The sequence below is a fragment of the Crocodylus siamensis genome, chromosome 8, assembly GCF_052110815.1.
Source record: "Crocodylus siamensis isolate JL-2025a chromosome 8, ASM5211081v1, whole genome shotgun sequence".
Taxonomy (NCBI): Eukaryota; Metazoa; Chordata; order Crocodylia; family Crocodylidae; genus Crocodylus; species Crocodylus siamensis.
This window is the reverse complement of record NC_143402.1, coordinates 67,384,837-67,409,278: the sequence shown is the minus strand read 5'-3', so window position 1 is coordinate 67,409,278 and position 24,442 is coordinate 67,384,837. Positions and strand designations below refer to the sequence as shown.

The window sequence follows — 24,442 nt, the reverse complement described above, 5'->3', positions numbered from 1 at the left end:
CAAACTATCAACTTGGGCTACTGGACGACACACCGGGCGCCTTCGGAGAAAGGGGTCCCTGCAGCATGTTATGCTCATCTGCACACAAGTCCTGAGTCCCAAACAAGCAACCTCTGCTGTGTCCCAGGAAATAAGTGGCTTGCACAAAAAGTGCCTGGTTAGTGTAGCCCTTCCTTGCATCCAGCGCATTGGGGAAAGGGCCCTTTCACTGCGGACTCTCTCACCACCACTATTCACATGAGGCACAGACTGAAAAGCATGCCCAGCCTGGGAAACACCTTTATAGGGCAAATCTATCACTTGTGCCTCATGGCCTGGAACCCCCTCCCCTCTCCTCTGTGCCAGGACACAGGGGCCCTGAATGCAGGATCACGGGGCCTCCCCAAGGCACTGCATCCCAGAGCCGCACTTCAGGAGCGGACGCATAGACCCAGTCTCTTCCGCTGGACGGACAGGACATTCCACGGGGAGCTGTTGCCCGGACACAGGCCTGTTGCGATGGCAGCGGGAAGGGGTTAAAAAGTTGGTGTGGGAAAGAACCCAGGCTCCCGGCTGATGGATGGAGCTTCTGGGAGCACAGACGCTGTGTGCACAGGCTCTGGGAAAGCAAACAGCAAGGGGGAGGCTGCTGATAAGCCAATAAACTGGCTGCAGGAGCTAATCATCTTCCATCCTACGGACACACAGCTGCTCTGTGCTACACCTTGCCTGCCTGTGGCTTGCCCGCAGTCGGAGACAGGGAAGTCAAGAGGGTGGGTCAGCTTGACTCTGCTTTGCAGCCTCCACTTTAGAGGAACAATCCCAGAGGGGGAGTCATACCTTGATTTGGTCTGGGGATGCCCAGCAGGACCATTTGCTCTGTTGCTTTAGGACACAGGGAGGAAAAAGCTCATCCTCTATGAAGGCTGGGGAATCCAAGAACACCCAAGAGAGACTGGGGGGCTCTCAGAAAATAAGGAATTAGAAGATGATGCCATGCAGGCCAGGTGAGGGGACGCTGTGGAAGAGCAAAGCCTTCGTCTCTCCCATCCCAAAGCACTTCACAGGCTACAGAAGGAGCTTCACATATCCCAGACTCTTCTAGTACTTAACAGTAAGCTTTGGAGCACCCCCTCCCCAACCCTGTGGGCTAGGGAAATATTATCTCCTTTAGGCTGTTAAAACCGGGACACCACAGCCACTTCTTGTACCATGGGCTCCACACTGACCACAAGCAGCCAGTGCCTTGGCTTGAGGTCTCTTCCATCCCGTTCATCCCTACAAGTGAAACCATCCTGCTCACCACAAACACTGACAAACATGTCCCCCACAAACCCAGCTGCTGAGTCCAGCCTCAGAGGCAATTAAGGGTGGGTGTCATTATGGCTGGAGGTAGCTGCCACGCTACAAGGTCATTGCTGTGTTAAATGGAAGTCAGGCCTCTTAGGCAGGCAGGATGCTGGTTTGGGTTCACCGTAGTGACCTCTAGGCAACACAGGAGAGTCTGAGAGGCACAGACCAGAAGAGCAGCAAGTACCTGGAGAGAGCGATGGGACTAGTGCTCTCCTGCCCATACCCTCAAGAGGCAGGGTCCCAGCACCCCCATGTTTCCAGCCACTGTCCTTTCCAAAAAGGAACTTGATGAGGACCTAGAGAAGCTCCCCATAGTGCAAGCTCCCATTTCTTTAGAAGCTATCTCCTGCTGGTCTATATCTTCCCTTTGCACGAGTCCAGGACCTCTGCATGCAGGCTGCTCTGCGGACAGCATCAGCCTGCCAGGAAGCTGCTGATGGCACAGGAGCCTTTCCATCCAGTGCTGCACCTGATCGGGGCAGGGAAGTGCATGCCTCAGTGCTTCTTGAGCTGCTCCAGGCCCACCAGGCACCAGCTCAGCTCTTGGCCTCAGTGACACTGGTGTCAGGCTGCAGTAACTCTGCTCAGGTCAGATGCTCTGCACTGACACCAGCTATCACATTTGAGACCTAGAGACTGCTGCCTCTGGAGCACTTTGTCCTTGTCTGCCCATACAAGTTGCCTGCCCTTGGCTAGCCTCATCATCTTGCAAGCTGACTCCTTGAATCTCTGGCTGTGACTGCTCCAATGCTGCTCCAATCATGGTTATTAATAAACCCACACCTAGGCTCACCTTCCTGGCTTGATGTCCTGTGTATATTGGCACCCGCTCTCCATCCTCCACTGCAAACAACTGCCTTATTTAAACCTTCAAGGCCCTCCAGGATTTGGACCTGCCCTACCAACTGAATCCACTGGCTTACAGCAGTACTGTGCCAGCCTATGCACAATGCATCTTTGATCACCTCCACATCCACTTCTCTCACAGGCAGTGTGTGGAAAAGCACAATGCTTCTCCTTCCATGTGGGAAAGAGCCCAGACTGGCTCTGCAAAGCCATCACCCCTGCCCTCCTTAACACTAACCTTTGTGTAATACCTACAGAGCTTGGCCAGCTGGCAGCCAGATCTTAACCACTGCTTCCTGCACAGGGTATCTGCTTTGCTGCTTCCCCCACGCTCTGCCTCCTCTTTCTCCCTGTTACAACTTGGAGAGACAAGACATGAGTTGTTTGGGGCAGAGATGGGCGTTGCTCAGCTTGCTTCTACAGCACCTAGACTGCACTAATCTTGCTTGCAGCCACTGATAAATAATACAGTAGCAGCTCATCTGTTCCCAGAGGGATGTAAAGTGGCTGGGGTACACTCCTTGCCTACCCTTGGGCCAGTCTGCACTAGGACTGGGTCCCCAGGACACTGGGAAGGTGCTGCTTTCTGGGGGTGAACAGGGCCTTGTGAGACTGAAAGCATTTGCCTTCCACCTTTGGCTAGCCCTGGGTGGGGACAGAGGTGGTAGATTTGCGATGCATGTGCGCGCTTAGTGAGACATCCTGATCTCTGAAGCGAGCTGGGGCTGGGAGGAGGAGATGGAGTGCGGCACCAAAGGCAGTGGACAGTGGAAACTTTTGGGACGTTTTTTCCCCTTCAGCTTTTACAAGAAAACCAGTGAAACAGAATTGAGTTTTTAAAGAGATTAGAAACAAGAGGCAGATGCCGGAGGGCTGTTCTGGGTTATTTTGCCTCCATCAGCCCTTCTGAAAGTCAGATAAAGGAAGGAACAATGGGTCCCTGCTGATCTGCACAGCCACACTGTGATTATTAAACCAAAGTGTTGGGCAACTCCAGTATTGGCTAAAATGCAGCTGGCAACACAGTCCTTCAGCTATTCCCAGCAGAAACCAAATTGTCACCAGGAAAACCCCCCAGAGCAGAGCAGAGCAGAAAAAAACAGAGATCCTTAAAACTAACACACAACAGAACAATGAAAGGAAAGGAAACTTGGAAACCCCATTCCTGTCTGTTCCTGCAGTGGGTAATACAGAGCTTGCATGTCTCAATCTGGTCCTGCTGTGCTATTATGGGAATAGCTCAGCCAAGGGACAGGGATGTGAAGAGAAGGGGCTTGGATGGCATTACCCGTGGGGAGGACTGCACTGAGTAGTGCAGAGCCACTGTACCAGCAAGGTTGACTCTAGCTCAGGGGTGGGCAAAATGTGGCCGACGGGACGGATGCAGCCCACCAAGCCATTCTATCCAGCCCGCGGGGCCCCTAAAAAAATCAGAAAAGTAATATTAATCTGCCCTGGGCTGCCTGTCATGCGGCCCTCGATGGCTTGCCAAAACTCAGTAAGTGGCCCTCCGTCCAAAATAATTGCTTGCCACTGCTCTAGGTGTTTCATTGTCAAACAAAATCTGTTTAGCTCCTTTTTACTGTGTCCCCAAACTCCCTTCTGCTTGGATTTTGGTCTTAATGGCTAAACAATGCCATGTTCGATTATGGCACCACTGCCCACTATCTTTCACGAGCCAATGCTGGTAAAGAAGACCAAGCAAGAACCTTCTCAGAGAACAGATTTCAAGCATCATTGTCATTAGAAAGGGACAATGTGATTTTCTTGGCCAGAGCAGGCCGTGATGGGGGCTGATACTTTTTCCCAAGCCTGGCTGTTGAAGATGGGGCAGGAGGCCAACCAACAATGGCTGGATTTCTCTCTTTGCTCTGTGTCCAGAAGGGACGCCCTGGTTCTAAGCCTCAACCTCTCCAGCTCCACTCCGTCTGCACAGTGGTCGGAGGAATCAAGGTGTGTGTCTGTGAGATTAGCCTGAACCTGAGCAACCCAACAGGAGGATCTTCTTCTTCCCATACAAACAGTATAGCCCCACTGGTGTCTGGAGGTTCAGGCAGCTGGACCATTGCTCTGATCCTGCTAGACACCAGACTAGACAGACTAGGAAAGCACTCGTAGTCTTAAGACCCTTTTGGACCTAGAAAGCGATCTAGAGCACCATGTCCCACATTCCCCGAGGGGAGGAAGTGGGCTAGAGTTACTGCTTGGCCACGAGGCTCCAGAATTATCCTGGATGACGTGAAAACCCTTCACCTCCAGACCAAGAGGACATGCAGAGGAAGGGAGAGGTCCCCTGCATTTGGCCCCTACAGCTTCCCTGACAAACTGACAATAGACAAGATCCCCCAGCCAAGGGCTCTGGCTGCTGACGACATCTTGCTAGGAGCTGGAGGAAACTCCCATTCCCTACGGAAGCTGAAAGCTTCACTCCTCATCCTCTTCAATTTGGAAACAGCTGTTAAAGCCTTTGGATGGGGGAAGTCAGGCGGTTCCTTCACAGATAGGAAAGCTCCTTTCCCAGCTGGCCAGGGAAACACGTTACCGGGCAGTGAAGTAACCAGCTCTTCTGGGATCTGGCCATTCCCCTCTCCAGGATATGAACTCAGTGGAGCTTTATTTGCGCAGGGAAGAGGTGGAGTCTTTTCCATTTCCCCCATGCTTCTGAAAGGACAGGACACCTCCCGGGGCAGGAAGAGATCAGTGCGATAAGACAAAGGATCTAACAACCAGCGCAACTCCCTCCTCACAGGTTAAAGGCCACTTCACTGGACATACAGCGTGAGAAGCTACCTGCCCGTATCTGGTCCACCCTGTGCCCCCCAGGGCCCAGCCACAAGAGACAGAAATCCCCAGGTAGCCTGAGGGTCAGCAGAGCCACAATCCACAAGTAGCACAGAGCAGTAACAAAGCTTTGACCTCAACAAAACCCCTTGACACCCATTTGGATTGGCTTGGATCTGAGCTGCCCAACAGCTTAGAGAGCAGGCTGGGAGGTTCGGGTGCTGCTGTGCCTCAAAGGACCCAGGTGCAGGTGCTATGTCCAGCGGGGCACTGCAAGGGTCAGTGCTGGGGCTGATTTTGTTTTCATTAATGTGAGACGGAGTAAATGATGCGTTAATATAATCAGCAGATGATGCTAAACAGGGAGGCGATTGGGACGTTGACGAGGCCACAGAAATAATACAAAGGGACTTAGGGAGATTAGGAACACAGCAGAGAATAAACAGAAGCAGATTCAGGTTGGGAAAATTGCAAACTACAGCATCTGGGGGGAAAATTAATCCAACAGGCCGCTATTCAACGGGAGGAAGAAGCAGGGCAGGCAGGATGCTGAGAGGCTTTGCAGAGAGGGGAACAGAAGAGGTGGCAGGAGTGAGCAATGAAATCAGCAATTTTAGAAAAGGCCACCATAGGACGGGGCTGCATAAACAGAGGCTAAGCAGCCCGGTACAGGGAAAGACACAGCTCTGCTACTACCACACACAGAGTCATCGCATTCGCAGCTCGGGGACCCTTGTTGCTGGAAAGAGCCTGGCTATATGGAAGGATTTCAGAGCTGAGCAACGGAAAATAGCAGGGAGCTGGAGAGACTGGCTTACTAGGGAAGATCAAGAGCATTCAATAAGTCTAGTGGGGCTAAGTAATGCCTTGGAAGGCTGTGTGGGGACATAACAGTTTATAGAAGTGATTCTCAACCAGGGTGCCATACCTACACATAATTCACAAGACAAATCTGCAGATTTTAAATAGAAACCCACCGTGTCAAAACCATTCTGCCCTGCTGTGGCCTTTGGGAGTGCTTTGCAACAGAAGATTTGCCCTATTAGTTTTGCACAGTCAAAACAATTAGGGAAAGTGAAGGGTTGGCTGTTGCTGAGGGCTGCCTTGAGCCTTACAAGGTTGAGAACCACTGGTCTGTAGTTAGCTGAAGGATTTTTACACTTAAAGGGGGGGGATTGTTATTTTGTGGGTCTAGCCAGGAACAATGGATAAAATTATAACAGGAAAAACTGAGGCTGAACCCAAGGACAGCTTTGCTGAGCGCTCTGGGCCTAATCCCATTGCTGATATCTATGAAACAAAAGACAAAAGCTCAAGCTGTAGTCGCACCTTTAAGTAAGCAGGCCCCAGGCACAGCACTAGGAAGTTAAGGGCAGACAGGGTGGGCATGGCTCTGAAGCTCTTGGCATCTGCTAGCTGGGGTTGCAAAATCAGCATAAGGTCCTGTTGGCAGCAGGGAACCTCAGCCCAGATCCGCATGACGAGAGGGTAACGTTCCCAGAGAAGGAAAGAGGCTCCCAGACTAGAAGCCAGGACCTCAGAGTTTTAACTGTAGCTCTGACACGACCTTGCTATGCAGCCTCAGGTACCTTTCTCTGTACCTCCCAGTTTATAGATGGAGGGCACCGATCCTTACCTGCTGCCCTGTGGTGCATGGAGGATTGCCTGGCATGTCCCGTGCTTTGCCCAGATGAAGCTATGATCAGCAGCAGCATCCATGGTATAGTCTCCTCTGGAAGCTCTGGCAGAGATCAGGGCTCTGCTGAGCCAGGGCATTGAATACACAGGGTAGGAGACCATTCCTGTCCTGGGCAGTTTAAACAGAGGCAAGACAGACACAGGATTCGAAGGGAACAAGCATGGAGAGGTGAAGCAACTTGTTTGTGGTCACACAACAGGCCAGTGGCTAAGTACTGGCATTAAATCTCTCTCTTTCTTGGGTGCCTGGCCTGAGTGCTGGAGCACCTGGGACCCAGGAGCCAAATTTTCCTGAAATCACCCCTCTCAGCAGCCACTGCCCTGCACATAACACAGTGTCTGGGACTGCGGGCTAACCTCAAACCACTGCTCCCAGCCAGCAGCATTGCTGACGGGGTTTGAAGTCACAAGTGTTTAAAAATACCTCACAGATGCCTTTCCTGAACTCTGACTTCCCTGGGGTTTATCCTCCTTGCAGCCAGCCTGGCTCAGGAATGTGCAGCCAGGATCCTCCTGTGTTGGGGAAAGGCGGTTTACAAAGGGACTCCCATGTGAAAGGTAGGATTCCTCTTCCTTCCTAGCAAACTCACCTGCAACAGGGAGGCTGCTGCTCCCTCTTCTTCTTAGTGGCACCCACATAAAACAACAGGCAGCTTATTTTCTGTATCCAGCTTCAGGCAACCACGGGCCGCAGGCTGCAGTTAGTGACCGGGTTGAACCAAACCTCAGATCACAGCGGTTCCATTCCATGGGCAAATCTGGATCCAGGCTCTTATCCCTTGGCCCCTATCTCCCTCCTGGAATGAAGCAAAACTCCACATCTAAACACCCCAATCTCCGGGGAATTTTGGCTCGGAAATGCGCAGCTGGAACTCCTGCCTCTTGGATCCACCCTCTGCACTTATGGTGGGGCAGCAGTGATTTTGGATGAGACTGAGTTTTGGAAAGAAGTAGGATTTGATTAACACCAGAGGACTGGGATTTCTCAGCGAAGTGGGTTTTGGGGCAAGGAACCCTCTTTCTTACCATGGTGGGATGTGGAACCGGCGATGGCTCTAGAACTGACTGGACCACCAAGAAAGGAGCTAAGTGCCACTTACTTCTCCTTGTTACCATCCCGTATGCGGCTCACGGCCGGCTGAGAGCGAAGCTCCCTCCTGCCAGCTCGAGGGCGTGACTCAGAGCCTGTTGAAAGGCTTCCCCTCTGCTGCAATGGGCTATGGATCAGACAGGCCCCATGGTCCTGCTCTACCTCCCATCTCTCCACAACCCCCCAGCTTTCACACTCCCCCGCAGCCTTCTCTCTCGGCACCTTCAAGGCATGGCGCTGCATTGGCCGAGTTATTCTGGGACCCGCGGAGCCTCCCTTCCTCCTTCCTGCCAAACACCTGCTGTCTTGGGGAGGGGGAGGAGAGAGATGTTATTGGGTTCCTCTCATTGTCCAGCCCCAGTTTTACTGTTCCATATGCTGTATCCTGAGCCGGCCATCTGTAGGAAGCATGAGGAAGGGCTGACAGCTGCCGAGAGACCAGCTGAAGTGGGAGGGGACCCCCACCCCCAATGAATACCACATAATAGACAGCTGCTGATTTACACGCAGGTCGGAGACTTCAGAACATGGCTCTGGTGGGACACGGGGGAGCCTGGACCCCTCCCCACCCCACGCTAAACTCAGATCTGACTAATTCCCAGCAGCTCACCAGACCCACTCACATGCAGCTGTGGGGAGGGAGAGAGACGGGAACACGGTCTACTAGGGCAACTGTATTTCTACAACACCTCACCACCCTTCAGAGCAGAGTACCGACACTCAGGAAACCCCAGGTTGTTAATCTACAGTCAAGAGATCCCCGATAGAGGGTTATGCCCCCTGCTACAGTGGCAGGCAATCATCCCCCAGTCTATACCAACTTGGCCAAGGGGTAACATTCCTTCCTGATACCAAAAATGCACTTCGGCAAATGACCCTGCACATCCCCATTTCTCAGCAGTGTTTCTGGGAACAGCCAAGGGTTCCCCAACCAGCAGCAGGCTGGCTCGGGAGGTGGGACCCTGGGAGATGCTGCAAATGCCGACTCAGACAGACAGGGGAGGAGGGAACCTCTTTTCAAAATCTTTAGTGCAAAGGAGGAAGAAAAGCCACCAGAAAGAAAAAGGAGGGATCTGTTTGTTCCTGCTGTGTGAAGGAGTTCAAGCCAAGTGAACACGCTGGAGGGCTGGGCAGGCTGGCACCAAAAGGTAAAGAAGAATTTGGCCTAAGCTGCAAACAGCATCTCATGCCTTCGTCCTCTGCCAGCAGCTGGGAAGCTGCGAGGACTCTGCTGCGCTCCCGGGAAGCAGCTGGTGGCAACCCAACACCTCCCTTTGAAGGTGCCTGGCCCCTGCACCCTCCCCTCCAGTCCAGCTGCAGACCAGCAGAGCCGCACACAACGGACCCAAGCTCAGCCCAGGCCAACAAAAGTCCTGAGCCTGTGAGGCATAACTGGCTAGTCAGTGTGGCCCTGCCTTTCATCCAGCCCAGCACGCTGGCGGGATAAATCCCTTTAGTAAGCTGAACCTTTCTCTCCCAAACTGTGGCCCAAAGCAAGCCCTGCCCTTCCACAGCCCTTTTGATCCCGGGGGCTCCCAGAACTGGTCGGCACGACCCACTGAATCACGGTTACTGGGCAAGTTGGTGGCAGGATCAGGCCCAAACCCTAGTCCCTCTCTGTGATTGCACCCTCCTCCACCCCTGCCTGGAGGTGGGTCTCAGAAAGTCTGGACCAGGTCCTCCCCCCTGAAGGCTGCATCCCCTCACTGGGCTACAAACACCCAAGGAGGGTTTCAAGGAGCCCTGCCCCTCTTTCCTCCCACCTCACCTACGCCAACCCAACACAAAGGCAACGGGACTCAAGCTGAGGCCTGTCTGGCTCCCCTGCCAGGAACCTGATCTGTTTACACTTTTGGGGAGTAGTGAAGGTGCTTGTTGAAAACAGCCCCGGCAAGCCCGAGTCGAGTCGGATGAGGGGGCTGGGTTTGCTAGCTTAGCAAGGCAAAACTGCTGAGTACAAGTGGAAAGAAGAGCGGCATCCTCTGGGCTGGGGGTGGGGAGGACCAGGGATGGGACAGCAGGGAGCCAGCAGGGCCCATCGGGTACCTACCTTTCACCTCCCTGCACCATGTAAGAATCGCAGCTCTGCAGTCCTGCTCACCCAATAAGCTGCTTTCCACCTGGCATCAGTGAGCAGAGGGCACTCACACCCGCCCCACGGGCAGAGGGGTCGTCTGACTGCCTGTCCCCACTCTGGCCAAGCTCTCTTGGATGTCTCTAAAAAGGGGGTTTCACAGACCAAGCACTGGAAGTTACACAAATCCCCCCCCCCCCCACTGCAGGCTGGGATGGGGCATGAGCAATCTGCAGAAGGAAGCACAAGCAGAGCTGCTGGCTGGCTCTCTGGGCAACGACGAAGTGGTCAGAGCAGAGCACCATCTCCCATTCACCAGCACGGTCAGACTGAGGCCATGACCCAGGCTACACCCAGGAGCAGGCAGTTAGCGTTCGGCTTAGAGACAACTAGCTGGAGACAAAGAAACCCGGCTCATGATTCTCAGGGCTTCAGGCTGGCGGTGCTTGGAGCGGAGAGGTCCAAGCTTCTGCGATGCAGCGTGGATGGAGCACAGACATAACACATGGGATGGGGGCGGGGGCCAGAAACTCCCTGCCTGGAGTCCAGACTCGGGGTGACAAGAACACAGCAGTAACTCCGAGACACCCCTCCATGTGCGGCCCAGCGAGCGCAGCTAAATATAGACAAGGAAACAGATGCTCCGAGACACAGAGCTATGAGGTTACTGGGGAGAAATAGAGCATTAGCTCAGAGAGCTGTCAGCACACAAGGAAACGGCACGCTCCCTTCCTGGGGCTGAGCTCAAGCTCAAAGGAGAGCGTCTCTAGGCACACACACAGACATGTGCGAATGGGCACCGGCACCTCCTCACAGCCGGGCTCCACATCTGGACTGGAGCTCCAACTGGAGCAGGGCAATGCTACAATGGGCTGCACTGCACTGCAAGAACATAGGGGCCCTGAAGGGTGGGGAGTCTGGTCTAGGGAGCAGCCTCTTCTGCATCTGCCTCTGAAACCCTATCCCTTGCCAAATGGACAGCAAACCTATGCAGCAAATAGGCCAGTGCTATGTATGCCTTAGTCACCTTGGCTCCTGCTAGGCCACAGGTCAGCAACATGTTTGGGCAGAGTGCCAAAAACGACTTGCAACATGTTGACATGCCAGGGCTGGGTGGCAGGGGAGCTGTAAAGGCCCTGATGCTTGTTGTGGCAGTGCAGCCCTGGCCCCTTCCCATACATCCGTCCCAAGGCACATGTGCACCTGCTGCCTACAATGAATGAGACCAGGGCTCCACGGACCCCAGTGCAGCCACTTGCAGCCTCCTGGCTTCCTGCCACAACCAGCCCAGGCTCTGGGCAGGCCCTTGCTGCTTGCCACGAAGCCCAGGCTGCTCGTAGCAGGTAACAGGGAGGCTGCAAAAAGCTGCCTGCAGAACCCCAGCCTGGCTCATTGCCGGCAGCGGGTGCATGTGCACCTTGAGGCAGGCAGTGGGGAAAGGGCTGGGGTTGCACTGCCACAACAAGGATCAGGCCCCTTGTGGCTCCCCTGCTGTCCATCCCAAGGTGCATGTGCCAAGCAAAATGCCTTTGCATGCCAGGGGTTGCCTACCCCTGTGCTAGAGGGCCAAAACATCAGGTCTGTACCTAAAGGGATGGGGGTCAGGGAGGTTACAGCTGAGCCGCCTCTGCTACAGAAGGAGCTGTGAGGCTGTCAAAAGGATGTGGCTTGGGTCCATCGGCTCTTGCGAGACACAAGATATAACCACACAGGGAGGAATGTGCCACAAGCAGAAGCCTCGACATGGCTCCAGATACTTCATGGCCAGGCTTCAGCACCCCACTGAGACCACACTCTCTGTGCTAGTCCTTTTCTGGCAGTAGCTGGGGCTCAGCAAGTCTCTTTGGAAAGGCTTTAGCATAGTAGAGGTGACGCTGGCACAGACTGAAAGCTAGATGTGCTCCTGCAGCTGGCTGCAGCTCTGGGTCTTGCCCAAAGCATCTGGACCCAGAGGTTTGGTGCCAGGAGTGATGTCTCCACAGCCAAGCTGTATACAGAAGCCTTTCCCAAACTGTCCTCATACAAAGCCCAAGCATCATGCGTGGTAAGTACCTTGCCCCCTTCCTGGATCTATTAACAAAGGGCCCAAACAGCAGCGTGGTAGAGTTCAGCTCCAGCTTTCCCAACAGCACTGGCCAGGCCTATGACTCTCGCCCTAGTCAGCCTACACCCTGGATCTTCTCCTCTTCCTTGCCTTCCTTTTGTCCAGCGAGGACACCCAGCCCCCTGCCCTGCAGTGTCGTATCAACCCATTTAACTCTTTCCAAGCCAGGAACACCAGGGCATTTTAACTTAGGTGACTGCAGATAGAGCCAAAGGACCAAGTTACAATGCCTCGGTTAGCAGCTCTCTCTGCCCTGATTGCTGTAGCACCAGTGTTTCTCCATGGAGAGCACATGCAGTTCAGAGGATAAACAGCTCCCTTCCTAGGTAATCATTAGTCAACACGCATAGGAGAACTCTGGCCCACTTCGGAGGGAAGCAGTACACAAGTTCAAGGTCACGAGGCCTCTTCTCAGCCTACGGGACAGCAGCAAGCAGGAGCGTGCACTACCAAGGGCGCACAAATAGCACCCTCTGTTTACTTGTCTCCTTGTGACGAGACACTCCCAGCATTAAAGTAATTTTGGTGAGCGCTGAGCATGTCCCACACACGTCCTTCGGGAGAGCAGATGACTCAGGATAGCCTAACCGGAGGGTGGAGCAGGATGCTTGGAGGCACGGCACCGGAGCCAAGAATCAGGGAGACTGACACGTGCAGGGCTTAGGGATTTCTCCTAGATGCAGAAGCTGAAATGAAAGGGCTGTGCTGGGGGCTGAGACACTGGAGGGCCACCAGCAGGACAGGGAGAAAAGAAGCTGCAGAGAGGGATTGGGAAGGGACTGGACAGGTGTGGCTCAGAGGAGATAAGAGGCACAGACGGAGGAGCAGAAAGGGAGGAAGGAGTCGTAGTAGGCCAGAAACAAAGTCCTGCAACCTGCGCTGCTCTTCACATCAATAGCATCTCCTAGCAGATGACCTCAAGGTGCTTCATAATCCGCCTCTCACGTTAAGCATCACCCTGAGCATGCAGGTGGGGATGGGGAGGCCACTGGAGGAAAAGCGACTCATGCTGCATCACAAAGCCAGGCAGGGGCAGAGATGCAGACCCCGGGTTTCCCAATTCACAGTCCACTTCCTGCCTCTCTGCAAAGAGGATAAATGGGCTTGGGAACCACCTCTCCGAGTTTCTGGAGGAGGGAGCAAGGGAGAGAGCAGAGGTGAGAACAGCAAGGCAATAGGATGGGAGTGCCCCTTGTAAGAGCCTGTGCACATCGGCCAGGATGGCTTCCTTGCCACTGGTATTCCCTTCTCGTGTCGGTGCTGCTACAGGAGAAGGGAATACCAGTGGCAGTGCCAGCCTGGCAGCCTCCCATCTCCCCTGCTCTGCAGGAGGCATCCCACAGGCTCACACTACCATGGAGGCGGGTGCGAGGCAGGCCAGGGGAAGAGGGTGCGAGGCTCCCAGACTGCCCAGGAGTTCAAGGGTTGGAGCCTGCATGGTTACAGATCAGAAGTCCTTGAGGCCCACTTCCCCTCCCGCTGTTGTGTACACACACAGGCAGCTCCTCGCAAAATCATGGAGGCATTATGCCACACGCTTGTTGACTTGTTGCGAAAGCAGAGGAGTGAGCCAAAAACCCATGATGCAACTCCCGCGAGATAACAGCACCCATAAGCGGAGGTGAAGGGCAGTGCTAGGAAACCCCGGGAGCTCTTCCGTCCCCAAAGGCAGGGTTTTGCCTCAGGGGCCAGTCACTACGTGACCTATCACCTGCTCTGCAGCTGCTGCTGCCCCTACTCAGGACATCACTGTCTCGAAGAAAGTTGCACACTTGATAGCACAGTTGCTGGGACAGCCGGGCAAGAGCTCAGGCTAACAACCAGCCTGTTCGTCTGCACATGAGCTACACAGAGCGACTGAAGGCTGCGAAGCAGAGACTGCGGCAGGACTTTACAGACCACAGCTCTGCACCTGCACGATGCCCTAGCACCCGTAGGATCCTTGGTACCCAGGCAAAGCATTCACAGTAGAAAGTCCTGCTCCTTTATCTCTCCATCAAATGGTGTCGGCTTGCAATGCAAGCCTTTATGCCTGGCTGCCAACAGCCCCGAGCGCACACACCCTGGCTTGCCACGTGAGCCGCACCATCACTTGGCATCCCTGTAAACCCTGGATCAGGATGATACAATCTAACCCTCTGCCAGGAGATTAGGCTGCTCCACCAGAGTCATTGCCGGGAGGCATCGGGCATCTCCAGACAGGTCTGTGAATCACTGGGACACCTACAGAGGCAGGCAAGAGCCATACTGCACGAGCAGCCCAACTCTAAGCGAGCCCCTGGATCTCCGTGGGGATCAGCCGTGGGGGACCCTGCTTGGCTGTCCTGCACCTCTGGGGTGCAGCCCCTGCCCTCCCTCCCCGGCCGGCTTGGAGAGCCAGGGAAGGTGTTTTTTTGCGCTTTCATACTTTCATGCTGGATTTTGCCGCCAGCGGCTCCAGGCCTGGCATCGGGCCAGGGCAGGCTGGGCTCTTTTAAAAACAAAACTCGGCACAAAAAAAAGACTCAGCGTATTTAACTCTTCCAAGGCTCCCCCGGAGGAGGGCTGGGGACCCTGCCCAGCACATTCCAGACCCCCTGGTCCAGATGGAAACCATCTTCCTCAGGAGGTGCTGTCAATCAAGTCTGGAATTCAATAATAAAATAGAACCTGATGTGAGAGCGGAGGCCCCACTCCCCTCCCCAAATGCTGGCATGGAGGAGAGGGGAGGTGCGTGGGGAGGCAGGGACAAGTCTGGGTCGCTCTACTCTCTTTGGCCTCACCAAGACTCGCAAGGCAACCAAGATGGGGTCATACGTGCAGAGCAGCATGAAGCTCCACTATGAGAATCTATGAGCTGGGACAGGCATGAAGGCCAAGACATTGCCGTCCAGCACCCTCTTCCTGCGATGCATGTCCCACTCCCCCTGCCCCTGTAGGCACCTTGTGTTAGGCATCCTGTTGGAGAGTCTGGTCCAAAGCCCACTGCAGTCAATAGGAATATTTCCCTTTGAGTCCAGTGGGATTTGGATCAGGCTGTAGATGCACATGGGCAGGTGCCCTTGGCAGGTCCCACTGAACCATTGAAGAAAGATGATGATGGGAAGTGGGGGGGGGTTGGGGGCACAGAGGGAGCTGGAAGACAGGCCCCTTTGAAGGAGGTCTCCTCCGCCAACAGAGTAAGAGGCGGATGATCCTGGGAGGGCGCCCTAGATAGTCTTTCTAGGGCATTGCTGGAGAGCTCCAAATCTGCACAACTGTCAGGGAAGAGAAGAAAGCAAGTTTCTTGAGTGTCTAGTGACTTTTTTTTCTTGGTTAGCAGAAAGTAAATGCAGTGGATGACTGAGCAGCTTCAGAAAAAGGAAGGGAAAAACTCTGAGAAGCCACAAGGCTGCAACAGCAGCGGAGACACCAAAATCTGAGTGGAGCCCAAAGGCTGTTGGCTGCAATCTGACTTCCAGAGCCCAGGTGAGAAAGAAGGATCAACAGCTTACCGCTGTCTGGAAGGATGAGACATCACAGTGTGGAAATTGCTTCAGATGCTATCCCGGCAGGGTCTAACCCACACTTGAGGGCCAGCGATGGCAAGCATACTTATTTCCACACATAAAACTGTTAGCTAATTGGAGAGAAGGTTGCAGCTGCAGATCAGTGCTTTGGGTGAACGTTTCCTTTCAAGTACCTTAGAAAGCCATGAAGGGCAAAGTTAAGGGTGAACTTCACAAGCAAGAACCCATGAATCAGAAATCCCTTTTCTGAGTCAATTCTCAGCCTCAAATCTCAAAAACCAACTGTGAGGTGAATAAGCCTCTTTGGGCTGAGCTGAAGACAAAAAATTACAGCTTACGATGGAAACACAGTTGCATGTTAATCAGGGAGTGACTGCTGTCACTGCCTAACCACATCCCTAACCAAGGAGCACGAGAACTAGAATGGGAAAAGACCCATTGGAATATCAAGCCTATTCCCTGGATAAGACTTTAGGCCAAATTCTGATCTGAAATCTCTGGCATTAGACCAGGGGAGCTGTGAGCAGCATTCAGCCCATGGTCCCCTGGGGGGAAACTTAACACGCATGAGAATCCGTGCACAGTTCATGAACTTAGATGATAGAGTAGGCCCGTAACACTCAGTCCGGACTAAGTCGAGAGCCACCCAGGTGAACTGTGGCAAAACACTTCCAGCTGGGAAACACCGTGCTTGTTCCACGGCTGAGCAAGGCAGGTAGTGCATTATTCATGATTGCAGGAACAACAGACTCAATCCTTGCATAAAAATCTTGGCTAACACGTCACGGGCAGTAAGTGGAAGGGCCAGTTGTGGCTCAGGAGCTGTGGTCTGAGGGTCACTGCTTCCAAATACCGATCTCATTACAACAGCTTTGGATTGCTGCCTGGATTGCTGCCTGGGGCTCCGGCATGAGATGCTTCTATAACAAATGTGAATGAGGGACACAGCTCCATCATTAAGGCTTCCAGCTGCATCACCCCAACCCTGTCAGTGTCTGGCAGCTGCCTGTCAACCCCACTCTTGTGGTTTTTAGCCATCTTGGCAGTCACTAGACTGGGGCTTGTGTTAGCTGAGATAGGCAGGGAGGAACATATATTAGAGATGCAGCTAAAACTGCTGAGGGGAGCAGCTCTACCTGGAGGGAAGAGGAGCTCTCTGATGAGGCCTGCTGATCTTCCTCCTGTGCACACTGGCACATGGAGCACTGCCCACGTTGGGAGACCTGGGCTCTACCCCTAGCTCTGCCACTGCATCATGCCAGGCCTTGGACAAGTCACATTGGACCTACTTTTCAAGGCTGACTTTTCTTGCACGTGCCTGTCTGGAGGGCTGGAGTGAAGGCATGGAAGGGTTTGGGAGCCAGCGCTGCTTTTTGCAGGTGGAGTGGGGGTGAGCTGGCCAGGCTACAGGAAGAAAAGGGGCAGTAGCACTATGCATGGGATGGCTAGCAGGGCCGTGGTGAGGTTGTGGTGAGGGGACCAGATAACACAGGGGGGTTTGGACAACTGCTTTGTTATGCAAATGCTTTTCTCAGGGGTACCCAGACCTCCAAACTGCCCCCAGCCCTCAATGGGGGAAAGGTGATTGGACTCTGCAGAAAAGAGATGACTCAGTCCTGGCCCCGCTGCCCCACCCTCTTACAAATGAACTGGGGAGATAGGGAACAGCCAGGTAAAAGCCTAACATCCCAGGAGACTTCTGGCTTAGTGAGCCTAGCTGCTTCATCTTCCCAGACCTCTCTGCCTTCTTTCACTGCCTTACAGGCTGCTGAAGTACCTGGAGAAAACTGCATCCTTCCACCCCAATGGCCAGCCTCCTGCCTGTGCTGGGCCGGGCATGCTGTTAAGTCTGTGGTGCTCACAGGCTGCATGTCCTCCTAAGCAGCATTTAGCTGGCAGCCTTGCCAACATCACCTGCAAACCCCACTCTGGTTACCCACGCATACCCCTTTGCCCACCAGACAGTCATGGGGAGCACAGAGGAAGCAATCTAGTTCTTGCCATCCCTCCATGCTCAGGCCTCAGGAGGTCTGTCCTCATTACAGGAGCGGCTGTTCTTGTCACAAGGAGACTCCGACAGGCTCGAGCCTTCCCCTCAGCCTGACTTTGAGCTATCAGCATCCACACTGCATTCGGGGCCCGTCCGTTGGCCTGGCTCTTGGGGAAAGGGAGGGAAGGTTTCCGTCCAGCTTAGCCAGTGGCTGTAGCTGTGTCTGCAGGAGGTGCTTAGAAACACCCAAGTGACAGGAGCCCCCAACTTCCCCCCAGCCCAGCCTGTGGCATTGTGCTGCTAGATACTGGCTCACACCAGGGATCCAGCACAGCTGAGAGAGAGAGAGAGTCCAGGCAGAACGTGGCCAGCGAGTGATCCTGTGTAGCTGCCCACACTCAGGATAAGCTCTTCCTGCCTCCCCCACGTTGGCACAGCCCCTCCAAGAGATCAATGACCAGGCTTGCAGGCTAGTGTCAATGCAACTTTTAGGGACATGTGACTCTGCCGTGGGCTGTGCCACCTGATCTCTTTGCACCACTGGCTAACCCCATGCTCTAATTGAGTGCACCTGCCCTGGCCCCAGGAAGCTCAGCCAGCCCATGCATGGCCCCCAGGCTCTGCCACACAGCAAGGCTTGGGTCCGTGAAGGGAAGGATGAAGCCCATATCCTGGTATTATAAGGAATCAGGGCAGGGACACATTGTAGAGCTGCTTCGCTGAACTAGCCCTTCCTTATCAGCCAGGACTTCTGGCATTTGATAAACAGTGCAGGGAAAGAGAAACCATCGAGGGGAGTGAGATGGCACTGCAGAGCACGTATGGGATATAGGAGACATACAGTGATCTTGCCCCAAACATAGCAAATGCTGGGTTCAGGCTACTGCAGTGGCCCAAATTAGTCCCACCACCACCTAGTCTGGGGCAGTGCGATGCTGGCTGCTCATCCCTGGCCTGTTTATTCACTGGGCAGGTTGCAGAAGGGCTCGTGACAGAGTGGGGTCTGGTCCCTCTCTCTGGGAGAGGAGCTCTTGGCTGCCTCATGGGAGTGTGGACAGGATCTAGATGGGGCCCAGCAGTACTATAATCAGTGTGAACGTGCCAGTGACGTGCTCCTCCCCTGCAGGGCCACAGGCAGGCTGGCATGGTGCCCAGGTGCAGCCTGACCTACTCAAAGTCAAGCTCCAGTCCTACTTTTGACACCAGGTTAGGCTGCTCCTTTCCTGCCCTCCATTGCTGGCAGCTGAATTCCTGCACTAACAGGAAGGGAAGCCTCTGTATGGGTTGCCAGCCTCTTCCCCATCTACATGTACCCCAGCAGCGTTTAACCAGGGGTGCACTCCCCCTCCTGCACCTCAGGTACCTGCAGCACAGATCTCCCTTACCAACCACCCAGGGACATGCTGACCACTTGAGAGGGGTTTCTCCCAGGCAGCCGGGCTATTCCCAACTCATACCCTTATTGCTCTTCACTCTATTTTTTGCTGCTTCAGGCTTATCTCCTTGTGCTAACAGAGCACAACTACAGCTTTGCTAACTTGAGGTCCAAAGGCAGCCCAGCTGCGGGCACCACTAGCCAAGGACAGTGATGGCTCTTTCCCAAGCATAACAACTGTCAGAGGCCAGCTTTTGGAAAAAAAACAACCACCAAATCATAGTCACAGTAAACTGATTCCTTTTGCAGGCTCTGATGCTGCTCCCTGCACCTCTGTCCTGACAGCCAGAAAGGGGTTGGAAAGGAGGGCTAAAAACTATCCCCAGCTCAAATAGCTGAACTCTCAACTCCAGCAAGTAGTAGGCGTGATGAATACATTCCTTCTGTTGGCAAGACCCTGCCCACTGCAGGAGGCAGCTGGGATGCCAGAGATCCCGACACGGAGAGAACGTGCCAAGCAAACTCCATGGCAGGCGCGGGGCTAGGATGGGATGGAGGGATGGTGGGGGGTGTGGATGTGAAAGGAGGACTAAAATTTAACCACCCTTTGCCACACATAGGCACTTACTCTGCTGCAAGCAGTGGGTGATGAGCAGGAAGAAGCCAATACAGAAGCCTGCAAAGTTCATTTCTCCCCCTCCCACCCAGCCCAAGCCTTCTACGGGAATTCATGGTCTGTGCATTCCTGCAATGGAGTTTCAGTGTACTGGGAAACAGTCACTCAAAACATTAGTGAGATCCCTGTGACTTAATAATGCTTCACACAGCTGTAGCCTGCGGAAAGAAAGGCTATCAGTACTTCACAGAGGAGGTCAAGCGTTTTCTCTTGAAGCCAGGGGATCTGAAGGGACTTGTCCAAGGTCACACAATGCCAAAGCCAGGGAGGAAACCCAGGAGGCCAACTCCTAAAGCATGTGAGAGGAAGGCATGGGAAAGCCGAAGGGAAAGAGAAAATAGAAGTGGAGGAAGAGGAAGAAGACATGTAGACAAGTTCTATAGGTAGTCAGAGATTAAGCATGGCTGGAGAGATGAACGTTGCAGCTTTATTATCCAGGGAATGACTGGGGTACACAGAGGCTACATGACTCGAGTCTGAGAAACACCAGTCTGTACAAAAGTGGATGGCTTGGTAAAAGGTGGCGGGGAGCTCTGTTCTCCCCATCTCTTGTAAACGATGGTAGGACAAGGTGACAATGCTGAAAACCACTGAGAAGAGATGCTTCCACAAACCATGGAACTCACAGCCACAGGATATCAAGGATAGGGGGAAAAAACAGAGAAAGACTCCAGGAAAGATGAAAGAGATGCTGTGTGTCCTAGCTAGAAACATTTGCAACGCACAAGGTCTGAGAGCCCAGCAAGTCCCAGTGGGCTTAAAATATCCAGATCCCATGGAACCAAGGGTTCAATCCAAGCAGGGACAACTCAACTCTTTATACCTAAGAGTTGATACCAACTTGCTCCCCTCCAACCAAGGGTCTCACTGCACTGTGTGCCCATGATTCCACTCCCACCCGCATGAAGTAGGTAAGTAATATCTATAATCCTCATGCCTTTGGACATCATGTGGAAATGTGGGGTCCTGCCTACTTCCCATGGATATTAAGGTTCTGTCTCCCTGAGAGCATGACCTGGCCTAAAACAGCTCCTCTGCCTTGCAGCTTGGTAGCCTGCTGCCTTATAGTTGTCTGATTCATCTCAGAAGCGGCTGTGTTTTAGCAAGACTATGCGAGTGCAAACTTTGCTAGTCAGGGTGGGATTCTTTTATGCCCTTCGAACCTGGGCACAGGCACTGGAATCAGAGGCCTGCTTTCTCCCTTCCCCCTCAGAAAGGGGCTTGCAGAGTTTGTAAAACTTTGCCCTTTCCAAGGGACAATGACTACAGTCCTGACTGTTCTGCCCATCTCCTCCCCTAGGAATCTAATCTCACAGCCTCCTTATTTTTATTTTTTTTATGGCACTCACCCCAGCCCAACCAACTGGCTCATTGTTAACAAGCGCGTCCAGCCAGGGAAGTGATTGATCACCAGGGAGAAAGGCCAAAGCCGTGACGGGTCGTTTAACAATTTCAATTAAACTCTGCACTGTTCAGACGCTGGAGGAGGAGAGGCAGCGATGGAGACGGAAATTAAAAAGAGGGACTCTTCTACTCCTGGTTAGACAGACAACCCCACTGGGGTTGACAAAGCATGGCCTGGGTTCTCCCCAGACATGTATGGTTTGAGGGAGAAACTCTCCCGCTGCAGAAGCAGCAATGGAAAAGGGCATCCTTATAATATCTTGCTGAGCCCTCCCCTGTCTAGCCACAGGATGGATGTGCTCTCACTTCTGCTTTTTTTTTTTTTTTTTTTGCAGGGGAAACATTACCAATGCCCTCCCAAGGCCTTTCAATAATAGGTGCTGTGACCCATTTGTGCAGCCACATTTTCTAAGACATGCACCGACCAAGAAGATGCACGGTGAATATTAAGTGACGTGTCCCTGAAGTTCCTGCTGCTGGGACTGTGCTTGATTCTTGGTTATGTGCAGTGACTTTTTTTAGGCACAGGAGATCCCCAAGGGCTAATCACAGAGATGCAGCTCTGAATCCACTGAGACAGCAGAAGGACTCTTAGAGGGATTTAAAAGAGAAAAAAAAAAAAAATCGGCATCTCAGTCTGTCATACAGAAGGGCGCTTTAATGAGCAGCAAATGCAGTGAAAGTTCTGCTCAGATGGCGTCGTAGCCAGGAAGAAAGCGAGAAAGGGAGAAATCACAAGCGATAGGGAGCAGAAGCCTTCTCTGCTGAAGGGGTCGAGCTTCATGTAGCTGTGGGAACTTCCTACCAATCTATCCAGCCAGCAACTTTGCTTGGGGCTGATTCCCCCCAGACTGGCAGCAAGGGAAGTGGCGAAGGCAGAGCAAGGTTAGCACACAACATTTTCCAATTACAGTGGATTGAGACAGAGTCACCAGGTGACTCAGGTACTAGGGTGGAGAAGGACAAGCCAACCTAACTCCACCCCTCCCAGCATGAGGCTGCTCTTGCTCCATCGCACGTTATACCCCTTTAAAGCCAGCGGCACCAGTTCCTACCTCACCATTTTCTCCATATGCTGCTTGCTCTATGTACAGGAATCAGGGCTGTCCCGATTCTCAGCCCTTCCTCATCTCCACATTACTGGGGGATGCTCTGTCAGAAAGCCAGATATCTTTCTCGCCTCTCTCTCTTGAGAGCGCAGACCTAGTTTCTCCAAACCCTCAGAATAACCTGTGTCATTCAGGTCATCCCTGCAATGCAACCTTCTTCTTTTCCTTGAGACGAGTTGGCCTGAAATCAGGATGCCCCACGTGGGGCTCTGCTCAGATGTTGTCCTGGCCTGGAAGTTCTCCCTCACTTGTAGTCCATACCACCGTGCAAGGTGCAAAAATGTTTTGGGCCCTTCAGCCCGGTGTTATGGATTCTAAGGGTTTTGGCCTCGTTCTCCCCCAGCCTCGTTCTCCCAGTTCCAGATTTGCAATGTCTGACCCAGCAAAGTAGATCCCCTTGTTTTTATAATCCCCAGCCTCACTCCCCTGGATTTCCTGGCACCGAGCATGCAGCCCTGAGCAGCTCCTCGTCTTGCCAAGTCACTCTCCGTTATCCCTCCCCCCACAAAGTTTTTCTCCTATGAAGCTTTCACATGAATTCTTTTGCATGCGCAAGGAGTGCCAAATGCACAGACCTGGCAGCTGGAGTCTTGTGTTCACAGCACAGGCAGCAGGAGGGCGAGAGCTTCCTCCACACTGTGCCTTGACCTGGTCTAGGGCAGACTACCTCCTGGACTGAACGGGCAGCTGTAGATCCCTGGCCTGGTCCATCCTCAGCTCCTCTGCAGAGAGTGCTGTGTAGCGTGCGGGTGATGGTGGTGGGTTTTTGATGCAAATCCCTTTCTAGGGGGACCGGATCCAAGACCTTCTTTCCCAGTATCGACTTTCCTCTTTTCTTCTTTTCCCATTCCCCTCAGATGACCTCAGCATCCAGCTTAAATGCATATTCTTTCAGATCGGGAAAAGGGGAGCATTTTAAAAGGAACCTTAAAGAAAGATTTCAGCAGGATGGCTCTGCAGATCCAGCGCAGTTTCTTTACCCCCTTCCACTCCACAATCAACCCAGGCCATTGAAGTCGGAGACACCAGAAGTCAGGCATTGGCTCAGATCTCTCACGTGCTTTCTTTAGACTGTCGTGTTTTACTTATTCGCACTAATGGCTTCCTTATTCACACAGTAGATTAGCTTGGGTCGTTTTCCACTCTCCCTCCCCTGGCTTCTGTTGACTTTCCTGCAAGCTGTTCCTTTAGCTAGCTCCATCTCTCTTCTCCTAATCTAACACACCAGTGTCCTCAGATGCTTGGGATGTGACCCATCTCCCACATTCAAGTCCCATCTGCTTCAGGAAGAGCCTCACAACTAGTAAGGACCTGAATCAGGGATAAGACACCTTCAGGGCCTCAACTTTATCACAGGGGTTGCTGTTTTAACGAAGCTCACACTCTCAACGCCTTTTACTCCAGTTCTTTCCCTACCAGATCTCTGATCTAGAGAAGCCAATAGGCATCCCCTTGCCACCCTGTCCCTTTATTTCTCCAGTTCCTCAAACATCAGAAACTTCCAGTCTGTCTGTCTCCACATCACGGGGGCCAGAACTCACAGGGCTGTTCTCCTTTCCTCACCAGGTCACGATCTCTCATGCCCTGGTCTCTGCAGAGTTTATACATGGTCAAAGCAGTTCTGACTGGGGCACTCCATCCCTTTGCCGTGTCTGGATCATGCCTTCCTTCATATGAAGGGACGTGGCTAAATCCCTCCCTCTCCCAGCGATCTGGCTTTCCTGTGCCTCGGTTGCACACAGCAACCCAGCTCTCACCTGCTTTTTCCATTGCCACCTCCACATTTCCTCCCAGAGCTTTTCAACCCCTCAAAGGCTGCACGGCCCACCCACTAGGATCCTGTGCAACAAGCTAACAATGCACGCGCATAACTGCTGCCTCCATCGACCCCGACATATCTTCACCGCAGCGATAGGGTCTCTCCTTTTATCACAGCCTGGCCAGTATCCAGTCTTAAATCTAGACCTGGCCTTAAGCCTATTCTGACTTCAGTCCTGTAGTTGATCTTTCAGAATATACATGGAAGAGAAGGATCCGACCGAAGGGTTAAACATTACCAGACTGAGAGTCTGAATCTCAAGGCCTGACAATTGGTTCCAGTTGACTGGCTTGCCTGGTAATTTTTCACAAGATAAATACAACCAGGAATGAGTGGTAATAACTGAAGGACCCTTCATGGCAGCAGCCCCCCCTGCTACTCCCCTGCTGCTTTCTTTCCTTTCACTATCCCCCCACCCTCCAGCCCAAAGGCTGCCACCAGTGTCATTTATCAGTTCATCCGAAATCCTCAGCCTCTAACTACCGAGTAACCAGCATGCTGGGATACCAGAGCCAGTATTCACAATGCCAACATGTGAACAGGGTACAATGCATGCCCAGGGCACCAGGATTGGGACTGGGATTTACACTTCCTCCCCCTCCCCAAGACCCCTCAGCAAGCATTAAATTCACAGCAGCTTGGAAGAGGGGCAGCAA

The 24,442-nt window shown here is 53.2% G+C and overlaps 1 protein-coding gene across 6 annotated transcripts in view; it reads right to left on the bottom strand.

Annotated features, from left to right (window-relative positions):
- The window catches only part of CASKIN2 (CASK interacting protein 2), a 55,509-nt gene that overhangs the window by 26,668 nt on the left and 4,399 nt on the right, over window positions 1–24,442 (bottom strand). The window lies entirely within an intron of this gene.